Source organism: Ricinus communis, chromosome 2 (genome assembly GCF_019578655.1).
Source record: "Ricinus communis isolate WT05 ecotype wild-type chromosome 2, ASM1957865v1, whole genome shotgun sequence".
NCBI lineage: Eukaryota > Viridiplantae > Streptophyta > Magnoliopsida > Malpighiales > Euphorbiaceae > Ricinus > Ricinus communis.
In genome coordinates this window covers 20,747,012-20,758,988 of record NC_063257.1, presented here as the reverse complement: position 1 = coordinate 20,758,988, position 11,977 = coordinate 20,747,012, and the positions used below count along the sequence as shown (strand labels likewise).

General features: G+C 40.4%; 1 non-coding gene across 1 annotated transcript; it reads right to left on the bottom strand.

The window, feature by feature from the left end:
* Positions 1-4,232: 4,232 nt before the first annotated feature.
* On the bottom strand, positions 4,233-4,339 carry LOC112534393. The gene has a single exon (XR_003078683.1). It is a non-coding gene; the product is annotated as a small nucleolar RNA R71 (small nucleolar RNA).
* Positions 4,340-11,977: the final 7,638 nt, after the last annotated feature.

Below are 11,977 nucleotides of genomic sequence, written 5' to 3'. Positions count from 1 at the left end.
AGTTTTGAAGACCAATCCTTCCTTCTTACACCTACAGTTCTCTCTAAAATGCGTTTTAAACCCCTATTAGTAACCTCAACTTGCCCACTGGTCTGTGGGCGATAGGGAGTAGAGAACCAATGCATTACACCATAGCGCCTAAGTGCCTTCTCCAATTAAGCGTTCCAGAAGTGTGTTCCCCTATCACTAATTAATGCTCTAGGTGTGCCAAACCTAGAAAATAACCTCTTAAGGAACCTGCAAACAACTATGACATCATCAGTAGGTAAGGCCTATGCCTCAAGCCACTTGGAGAAATACTCAACAGCCACAAGGATATATTTATTTCCATTTGAAGAAGGGAAGGGTCCCATGAAGTCAATATCCCAAACATCAAATATCTCAACAGTTTGCATACTAGTATGGGGCATTTCATCGCGGGCAGAGATGTGAATTGAGCCTGACAAGCGTTGCAAACCTGAACGAATGTCCTAGCATCCTAGAAGATAGTTGGCTAATAAAAGCCTGCATCCAACACCTTCCTAGCAGTATGATTCGCCGCTTGATGGCCTCTTGCGGGTCCCTCATGAAAGTGCCTCAAAATCTAGAGACTTTCTTCACCATAAACACATCGGGGAATGACCTGATCTGCACACACTCGATATAGGAAGGGATCTTCCCAAATGTAGTATTTCAAATCAGCAAAGAATTTCTTCTTTTGCTGATAAGTCATACCCTTTGGTAAGACCCTAACCACAAGGTAGTTAGCATAATTAGAAAACCAAGGAGAATCAGAATATACCTTCAATGAATACAAGTGTTCCTCTGGAAATCGATCATCTATTGTGCTCTCATCAAGTGCTTCCAAGCTCGAATTCTCTAGTCTGGATAGGTGATCCGTTGCCAAATTTTCTATGCCCTTCTTATCCCTGATCTCAATGTCGAACTCCTGCAATAATAAAATCCATTTGATCAATCTCGACTTAGAATCATGCTTATTAAACAAATGCCTCAAAGCTGAATGGTCAATGAAGATGATGGTCTTTAATAAGATGAGGTATGATATGAATTTGTCGAAAGCATAAACAACAACCAACAACTCCTTCTCTGTAGTAGTGTAATGCTCTTGGGCTCCTGTCAAAGTCTTGCTAGCATAGTAAATGGGTTGGAACTTTTTATCAAACCTCTGTCCAAGTACAGCTCCAACTGCATAGTCACTAGCATCGCACATTAGTTCAAAGGGTAGTCCCTAATCAGGTGAAGCCATGATAGGGGTTGTGGTCAATAGTTTCCTCAATAGCTCAAAAGAAGATAAACATGCATCATCAAAAATGAAAAGTGCATCCTTAACTAGTAATTGAGTAAGAGGCCTAGTAGTCACAGAGAAATTTCTAATAAACCTTTTGTAGAACCCAGCATGGCCTAAGAAACTCGTAACAACCCTAACAGAACTAGGGGGTGGAGCTTAGATATTTTTTCTATTTTAGCTCTATCAACTTCCATCCTTGCATGTGAAATCTTATGCCGTATAACAATTCCCTCTCTCACTATAAAATGACACTTTTCCCAATTTAGCACCAAGTTAGCCTCAATGCACCTAGCTAACATGCGTTCTAAATTTGCCAAATAGTGAGAAAATGAATTATTGAAAATAGAGAAGTCATCCATAAATATCTCCATCGACTCCTCAATCATATCATCAAAAGTGGCCATCATAGACCAAAAGGCATCCGTCTATAAGAAAAGGTCCCGTAGAGGCAGGTGAAAGTCGTCTTCTCTTAGTCTTCAGGTGCAATTGGAATCTGAAAATATCCTGAAAAACCATCAAGGAAACAGTAAAACATATGTCCTACTAATCTTTCTAACATCTTATTAATGAAAGCAAGAGGGAAGTGATCCTTCCGAGTTGTATCATTAAGCCTCCTGTAATCAATGTAAACTCAGAATCCCGTAACTGTCCGTATGGGTATCAACTCATCCTTCTCATTACGAATTACTGTCATGCCTCCTTTCTTTGGCACAACCTGCACAGGTGATAAGCATCATACTACACATGTTTTCATGCCCGATTGTTTACATTTTTATGCATGATTATCCCGTTTTATGCTAGAATCACCTGTCTTTTGTTTCCTTTCTTGTTTCAGGTCATTTTCGAAGGACACCATCAATAATTGAGGGAAATACGTGTGATTACGGACCAAAATCCATTAAAATGGGTGAGAACTAGCACCCCGAGGGTTGAGCACGGCTTTGGACTCGTGGTCTTGAATTCTGAGGTTATCCCCAATTGTGCCATTTCGGCCACGACTTGGTAGCCACCACGGCCTGTGGTGGCTCGGCACCGGCTTAGAGCACGGCTTGGAAGGAGTCGGCTAACAGACTCCATAGATTCAGCCTTGTTTGGACTCCGTGGTCTTTGAATCATCACATCTGGACTCGTCTTTGAATCATCACGGCTGGACTCCGTGGTATTGAATCATCACAGCCTGGACTCCGGCCATGCTGAATCAACTATATAGGCAATTTTGAGTTCTTTCGGAGAGGGGACGATTTTTGGACTCAATTCCAAGACACACACTTAATCAATTATTTCCTATACCTCAATTGTAGACCTTGAGAGATCAAAATTCATCAATTGAAGGGGGGATTTCACTTGTTCCAACATCGAATTGAAGATCAAGACAAACTTTGGGAGCATTGAAGAGGCAACTAGGGTTTGAGATTTTGAATTTTGCAATTTTAGGGTTTCTCATTCAGCTTGAAAGAGAAGGGTGTACATGCCTTTAATTTGTTTTTCCTTATTTTGTTCCCTAATTGCTTTAACCATGAACATGAGTAGCTAGATTTTTTGAATCCATTAGGGTTCACCTTTGTTGATGGATTATGCTTAATTGTTAGTTTTTATAATTGTCATTCTTGCAATCTTCTTGCTATTTAGTAATAAAAGTTTGATTCAGTTAATTTGAGACGTTGGATTAATGATTTATTAGGTTGTTTCTTGACATTAAGAAATGCTTGTTACAACTGGACATTGAATAGTAAAAATTGGTAGTTAACACTTAGAGATAAGGTTGATTTACTCGCCGGATTAAGAACTAATAACTCTTAATAGTTTTAATTCATACTTAATGCTAATCTGTAGTAATCCGATAGGAAGAGATTCCATTAGGTTAGTGCAGGTTTAGGAATCCGGTAAGCTCGAGAGAGGAATCGGGATTCAATTCAGGATTTAGGCACGGGTAAGCAAGATCGGCAATCCATAAAATCCATCTTTAGAATTCCATCACTTAGGCTCCCTTTTGGGTTTGTTTCTCTCTTTGCAATTGTCTTTTGATTGTCCGTTGTTCTTCATTTACTTATTTGCACTCATAACCATTAGCTGGTACGTTAGAACTTTCACACTATCTATTTCAGACTAGATAACATAGCAAACAGTAGTAACTCTAGGTTCACCCGATCTCCAGGGATACGACCTTGATACTCACTAGTGCTAGGCTGCATCGGTAGGTTCACTGCCTTAGGTGTAGGTTGCATAAAGAGCCCATCAAGTTTTGGCGCGTTCTTGGGGAGCGATAACGGTGAACTAGAGTGAATTGTTTTTGTGTTAATTTAGTCATTATTTGTTTATTCATTTATTCTTTATTTTTATTATCATTTATTGTTATATTTTTTTTTTTGATTGATTGGTGGTTGTTTGGTTGTCGGTTTCAGGTAGTATATGACTAGGAGCTCTAACCCTGATCCAATAGCACCCTTATCTGACCCGGAGAGCTCTCTCAAATTATTGAGACGGCGTTTGCGGTGATTGAGGAGGAGGAGCGAGTTACAGTTCAGTTCAAGGCCGGCCAGCGATGGAGAACCTCAACCCCCAGGCCGATGATGATCAAAGGACTATGTACGAGTTTGCTCGACCCTCTTTAGATGGGACGAAAACGAGTATAGTCAGACCTGCTATAGCGGCCAACAATTTTGAGATAAAGGCCAATGTTATCTAGATGATACAACAAAGCGTGCAGTTTGGAGGATTGCCCAGCGAGGATCCCAATGCACATATCTCCAACTTTTTAGAGATTTGTGACACATTCAAAATAAATGGAACAACCGATGATGCCATTCGGCTGAGATTGTTTCCATTTTCCTTGAGGGACAGAGCAAAGAGATGGCTGCAATCTCTTCCACAACAGACGATCACTACCTGGAAGGCGTTGGCCGAAAAATTTTTATATAAGTATTTTCCTCCCGCTAAAACTGCTAAACTTAGAAATGACATATCTTCTTTTGTGCAGTTTGATGATGAAAGCATGTACGATGCATGGGAGAGATTTAAAGATCTTTTGAGATGTTGCCCACATCATGGATTGCTAGTGTGGATGCAGGTTCAGACCTTCTACAGCGAGTTGAACCTTGCAACGAGGTAGATGGTGGATGCTGCAGCAGGAGGGGCGCTAAACAATAAGACGCCCGAGTAGGCTCAGAACTTGATAGAGGAAATGGCCATGAACAACTATCAGTGGCAATCCTCTAGGAGCCGACCAGGAAGACAGGGAGTGGTTAACCAAGTGGACTCTACAGCAGCCTTGGCAGCTCAAGTGGAGCTTCTAGCCAAGAAGATCGACCAACTCCAGATGCTTGAGTTCATGCGGTGAGCGTTGGGCTGCGAGTTTTGTGGTGGCCCGCATTACAGTGCGAATTGTACTGCGGGAGGTATGTTTGCTTCATCTTCTACTAGTTTTCCATCTAATTCTGTTATGTCTTCTGATGTTGAACAGGTTGATTATATGGGGAATGCCCCAAGGCAGCAGAATAACCCTTACAGCAATACATACAACCCTGGATGGCGCAATCATCCCAATTTCAGTTGGAGGAACAATAACGCACAGGGTCCACCTGGTTTTCAAAGACTTCATCAGCAACCGCAACAACATTCAGCTAGGTCTGCACAAGCTCCTCCTCTACCAAAAAAGAAGTGAAATTTAGAGGAGCTTATGATGAAGTTTGTGACGTCTACGGAGATGAGGTTCTAGCAAACTGATAGTGCACTTAGGAACCAGCAGGCCTCAATTCAGAACTTGGAGACCCAGATTGGCCAAATCTCTAAGATGTTGTCCGAAGGCGGCGGGCGCTCCCAAGCACCGCGAGTCTAACTTGAGGGAGCACGTGAACGCTATCACTTTCGCGTTCAGGTAAGTTAGTTCGGCCTCCTTCTAAGCCCTGTTTTTTATGACGCCACTATTGATGTGCGAGGTTAAGGCAAGCGGTAAGGTTAGGAACACGAGGACAAAAGGTGAAATCAATTCCGGTCAGGGAATATCAACCTAAGATTCCTTATCCTACTAGAGCTAAACAAGCGAGAGGCAAAAGAGCGATTCGGTAAGTTTTAGATATTTTAGACAACTGCATATTAACTTGCCTTTTATTGATGCATTGGAGCGGATGTTTGAAGTATGCTAAGTTCTTAAAGGACATACTTAGCGGGAAAAGGAAGTTGGAGGAGGTCGCCTATGTTCGACAATGAGGAGTGCTCGGTGTTTGAGCAAGTTGCCGAGAAACGTCACGATCCGGGGAGTTTCACTATTCCGTGCACTTTAGGTAATTTATGTGTTGATGATGCATTAGCTGATTTGGGGGCTAGCATAAATGTCATGCCCACTAGTTTGTTCAATAAGCTAGGTTTGGGGGAGGAAAAATCCACTAGGATGTGCATTCAATTAGGTGGCCAGATTACATTAAGCTTCCTAGGGGAATTGTGGAAAATGTGCTAGTTAAGGTAGATAAGTTCATATTTCCTGTGGACTTTGTGGTTATGTGCTAGTTATGCTATCTTATTGAACCTTTTACTAGATGTTGCTTGGAATGTGTTTATTCTTGAACTTTGCAGGAGTTAGCCTACTTGATGCTCGTACGTAATTTTGAGGACTAACATATTTTGAAGTGTTAAAGTACACATCAAGGGCAGTATCTAGTAGACTTTCTAGTTTTTATCTCTTTTTGTCGTCTTGTTTTTCTCTTAGTTTTCTAATTTCTTTTATGGACTCCCATAATTAGCTTCATTTTACGTATTTTATTCCTTTTATTTTGGAGTGCCTACCTTGTTCACACTGAGGACAGTGTTTTTCACAAGTGTGGGGTAGTGCAAATAGATTTGTCTGAGGTACCAATTTTATCTTTGCTATTTTTATCTTGTTTTAATATCCCTTATTGATTGAGTCCATTCATTATTACTGTCCTTATCTTGAGTTTTGTTTTAATTGAGTAGTTAATGATTTTCTCCTTTGAATGGATTCCCTTATAGCTTTTATCGAACCTTATTGGAAGAAGGCAATGAACGAATCTCTTAATTACAATCCAGCCAGGTAAAACTGGTATTTTTCCTTAAATTCTTCCATTTTACTTTATCTTAGATATAGAACACTTTATTAATATTGTTGCTTATTATTGTGATTATTTGTTTAAACTTTAGTTTGAGAATTCATGCAATTTTAACCCACTCAAATGGTGAGATTTTGAGCCAATTGGTGCATCACTATTATGCTCCCTTTTCTTTCATTAGTGAGCATTGTACAGAATCTCTGTTTCTAGAACTTGCTTTACAATATCTTTTGAGATTACATGAATTATCAATAATCGTGAGATGATTTGGGCACTTAGGATTTACACAATTTGGCCAAAAAGCCTAACCCTGTTTTTCCCTTAGTGAACCAATTTTGAGCCTTAGCCTTTCCTTTCGTGATAATAATAACAGTGACACTCATTTTATCACTTCTATTCATTTGACCACTCTTTCTACCATTGTTGCTGGAAATTATGTAAGTTTATACTGCATTTTATTTTGGATCAATCTGCAATCATATATTTCACTAAGTTGCTAGATTTTTCATAGATGCTCCCTTCAATTAAAAATAAAATAAAATAAAATAAAAATTTCAGTCTTATTGTATATGTCAATAACCAACAACCACTACATAAGCTGTTGTAATATATATACATAGTATATATATATTCAATAAAAAAAAAGAGTATTAATTTAGTTCATTTTGAGCATCATCTTATTTTTAGAGCAACTTAGTGTTCATTTTGGTACAACACTTGATCCTTCGTTACTTTCTTGCATTACTTGCTTAACTTCCAGCAACTTGTAGCCTACTTTCCATATTTATACGTACCCTACCTTAACCCCATTTCAACCTGGCTCAAGACCCTTTGATCATGATTATTGATTATTTCGTAGTAGTGGAGATTGGATCTATAAGCAAGCCTATGGTAAGCACTTTTTCTGTATTTTTACGTTGAGAGCTTGGCGATCTTCTTTCACCTATATACACTTGTGTGTTTTGAGTGACATCTTGTGAGGCATGGTTCTCAATTTCTCAATTTAGATGGTTTATCATTTTAACTTTAGCAACTTTATTAAGTTTGTTCTCTCTCTTAAGGATTTAGTGATTTGGGGATTTTGGGAAAAATCATTATGGAGTTTTGAAATTTGTTTTGAGCTAACCTCCTGCAATACATTGGATTGAGTTATTTGGTATCTGTTTGAGGAGTGAGTTGTTGATTGCTTGAGGACAAGCAAAAGTTTAAGTGTGGGGTAATTTGATAAGCATCATACTACACATGTTTTCATGCCCGATTGTTTACATTTTTATGCATGATTATCCCGTTTTATGCAAGAATGACCTATCTTTTGTTTCCTTTCTCGTTTCAGGTCATTTTCAAAGGACACCATCAATAATCGAGGGAAATACGTGTGATTACGGACCAAAATCCATCAAATTGGGTGAGAACTAGCACCCTGAGGGTTGAGCACGGCTGGACTCGGCCGTCTTTGAGTTCTAAGAGGCTATCCCCAATTGTGCCATTTCGGCATGACTTACGTAGCCACCGGCCTCCGGCCGCGGCTGTGGTGGGTCAGCACCGGCTTGGGCACGGCTTGGAAGGAGTCGGCTAACGGACTCCACAGTTGACCTTGCACGGACTCGGCCGTCTTTGAATCATCACAACTGGACTCGACCATCTTGAATCAACTATATAGGCAATTTTGAGTTCTTTTGGAGAGGGGACGATTTTTGGACTCAATTCCAAGACACACACTTAATCAAATATTTCCTATACCTCAATTGTAGACCTTGAGAGATCAAAATTCATCAATTGAAGGGGGGATTTCACTTGTTCCAACATCGAATTGAAGATCAAGACAAACTTTGGGAGCATTGAAGAGGCAACTAGGGTTTGAGATTCGAATTTTGCAATTTTTGGGTTTCTCATTGATAAGCATCATACTACACATGTTTTCATGCCCGATTGTTCACATTTTTATGCATGATTATCCCGTTTTATGCTAGAATCACCTGTCTTTTGTTTCCCTTTTCGTTTGAGTCATTTCGAAGGACACCATCGGTGTCGAGGGAAATACATGTGATTACGGACCAAAATCCATCAAATTGGGCGAGAACAAGCACCCCGAGGGTTGAGCACGGCCTGGACTCGTGCTGAATTATCAAGAGGCTATCCCCAATTGTGCCATTTATTACGACTTGGTAGCCACCACGGCCTCTATACGGACTTTGTGGTGGATCGTACCGACTTAGGCACGACTGTGGTGGCTCGGCCTGAGACTCCAGCAGTTCATCACGGCTGGACTCGTGAGTCTTGAATCATCACTGACTGGACTCAGGCCGTCTTTGAATCAACTATATAGGCGATTTTGAATTCTAATTGAAGAGGACGATTTTTGGACTCAATTCCAAGACACACACTTAATCAAATATTTCCTATACCTCAATTGTAGACTGGAGATCAATTTTCATCAATTGAAGGGGGATTCCACTTATTCCAACATCGAATTGAAGATCAAGACAAACTTTGGGAGCATTCAAGAGGCAACTAGGGTTTGAGATTTTGAATTTGCAAATTTAGGGTTTCTCATTCAGCTTGAAAGAGAAGGGTGTACATACCTTTAATTTGTTTTTCCTTATTTTGTTCATTAATTGCTTTGACTATGAACATGAGCAGCTAGATCTTTTGAATCCATTAGGGTTCACCTTTGTTGATGGATTATGCTTAATTGTTAGTTTTTTATAATTGTCATTCTTGCAATCTTCTTGAGACGTTGGATTAATTGTTTAGTAATAAAAGTTTGATGCAGTTAATTTGAGACGTTGGATTAATTGTTTATTAGGTTGTTTCTTGACATTGAGAAATGCTTGTTACAACTGGATTTTGAATAGTAAGGACTGGTAGTTAACACTTAGAGATGAGGTTGATTTACTCGCCGGATTAAGAACTAACAACTGTTAATAGTCTTAAATCATACTTAATGCTAATTTGTAGTAATCTGATAGGAAGAGATTCCATTAGGTTAGTGTAGGTTTAGGAATCCGGTAAGCTCGAGAGAGGCAAGGATTCAGTCCAGGATTTAGGCACGGGTAAGCAAGATCGGCAATCCATAAAATTCATCTTTAGAATTCCATCACTTAGGCTCCCTTTTGGATTTATTTCTCTCTTTACAATTGTCTTTTAATGATCCATTGTTGTCCTTCATTTACTTATTGCACTCATAACCATTACCGGTATGTTAGAACTTTCACACCCTATTTCGGACTAGATAACATATGTAGCGGTAGTAACTCTAGGTTCACCCGATCTCTAGGGATACGACCTTGATACTCACTAGTGCTAGGGCTGCATCGGTAGGTTCTTGCCTTAGGTGTAGGTTGCATAAAGAGCCCATCAAGTTTTTGGCGTTCTTGGTATAACGGTGAACTAGAGTGAATTGTTTTGTGTTAATTTAGTCATTATTTGTTTTATTCATTTATTCTTTAATTTTATTATTATTTATTATTATATTATTTTTGTTGATCGGTGGTTGTGTGGACTTTCGGTTTGAGGTAGTTTATGACCGGGAGCTCAAACTCGAATCTTATAGAGCCTCTATCGATCGAGCGATCCCTCGGACTCTTAAGGAAGAGGTTGCAATTAGAAGAGGAGGAGATTGAGGTTGAGGTACCTGTGGATAGACTAGACACGATGGAAAACCATGACCCCCACGCCGATGAGGATAAGAGGACGATGCACGAGTTTGCTCGACCATCTTTGGATGGGACGAAAACTAGTACAGTCAGACCTGCTGTAGCGGCCAACAATTTTGAGATAAAGGCCAATGTTATCCAGATGATCCAACAAAGCATGCAGTTTGGAGGATTGCCCAGCGAGGATCCCAATGCACATATCTCCAACTTTTTCGATATTTGTGACACATTCAAAATAAATGGAACAACCGATGATGCCATTCGGCTGAGATTGTTTCCATTTTCCTTGAGGGACAGAGCAAAGAGATGGCTGCAATCTCTTCCACAACAGACGATCACTACCTGCAAGGTTGAGACAGGATATGGTGGACAAGCAATACAGTAAGTTTCTTGACTTATTTAAGCAGCTGAAAATTAACTTACCTTTTGTTGAGGCAATTTCACAGATGCCCAAATACGCCAAGTTCTTAAAGGAGATTTTGAGCAACAAGAGGAAGTTGGAGGATCTTGGTCGGGGTGGTGCTTAATGAGGAGTGTTCGGCTATTCTCCGAACAAACGCCACTCAAGCGGCGAGATCTAGGGAGTTTTACTATCCCTTGTATGATTGGTGATTTATCAATTAGTGGTGCATTGGGCTGATTTAGGAGCCGGTATTAACTTAATGCCCACTAGTTTATTTGCCAAATTAGGGTTGCATGAGCCAAAGCCTACTAGGATGAGTGTTCAATTAGCGGATAGAATTTGTTAAAATTCCTAGAGGTATTGTTGAAGATGTACTTGTAAAGGTAGATAAATTTATCTTTCCTGTAGATTTTGTGGTAATGGATATGGAGGGTGATAGCACTGTGCCTCTTATCCTGGGTAGGCCTTTCCTAGCTACATCGAAATTTGTTATCGATGTAAGCGATGGAAAGCTTAAGCTTAGAGTTAATGATGAGACCATTACCTTTGACTGGCCACTTCCATGGGGCGATCCTTTGGACTATGATAATCGTATGTTCTATTGATGTGATTGATGATGTGGTTGAGTCCCATTTACAAGAAATTTTATGTTCGACCCTTTGCAAGTAGCATTAGGCCGAGGATGAGGAGGAGTTGTCCAACGAGCAAGTGTTGGAGCAACTCATTTGTTTTATTAAGCCCGAGCCGAGCTTGTCAACTGATCCCTATCTTTTCTTGGCCAGTCCGGGGTGCGGAAAGTAAAGACTTCATTCGAGGACCCACCGGTTTAGGCGGAAGGAGTTCTGAGCCACTTGGTTTATGCCTTCCTAGATGAAGAGAAGCGCTTACCGGTAATCATAGCGGTAGATCTAACTCCGAAGAACAAGCCATGCTTTGTTGGAAGTTCTAAGGAAGTACAAGAAGGCGTTTGCTTTCAATATAGCCGATATCCCGGGCATAAATCCAAGTTTCTGCTCTCATAAGATTTCATTGGGGGACAGTTTCAGGCTGGTCGTTCAGCCTCAAAGACGACTCAATCCGAACATGAAAGAAGTGGTAAAGAAGGAGGTAATTAAACTTCTTGATGCAGGTTTGATATATCCCATTTCCGGCGATTCGTGGGTTAGTCCCATGCGGGTTGTACCCAAGAAAGGAGGCATCACAGTGGTAAGGAATGAGAAGGATGAGCTGATCCCGACTCGGACGGTAACAGGCTTCCGAGTTTGCATTGATTACCGTAGGCTTAATGAGGCAACTCGGAAGGACCACTTTCCTCTTCCTTTCATTGATCGGGATGATTGAACGTTTAGCAGTCACATGTTTTATTGTTTTCTTGATGGCTTTTCAGTTACTTTCGATTCCTATTGCACGAGGACCAAGAGAAGACTACCTTCACCGCCCTTATGGGACGTTTGCTTATAGGCGGATGCCATTCGGACTGTGCAATGCAAGGCTACATTTCGTGGTGCATGATGGCTATTTTGAGGACATGATTGAGGAGTCTATGGAGGTATTTATGGATGACTTCTCT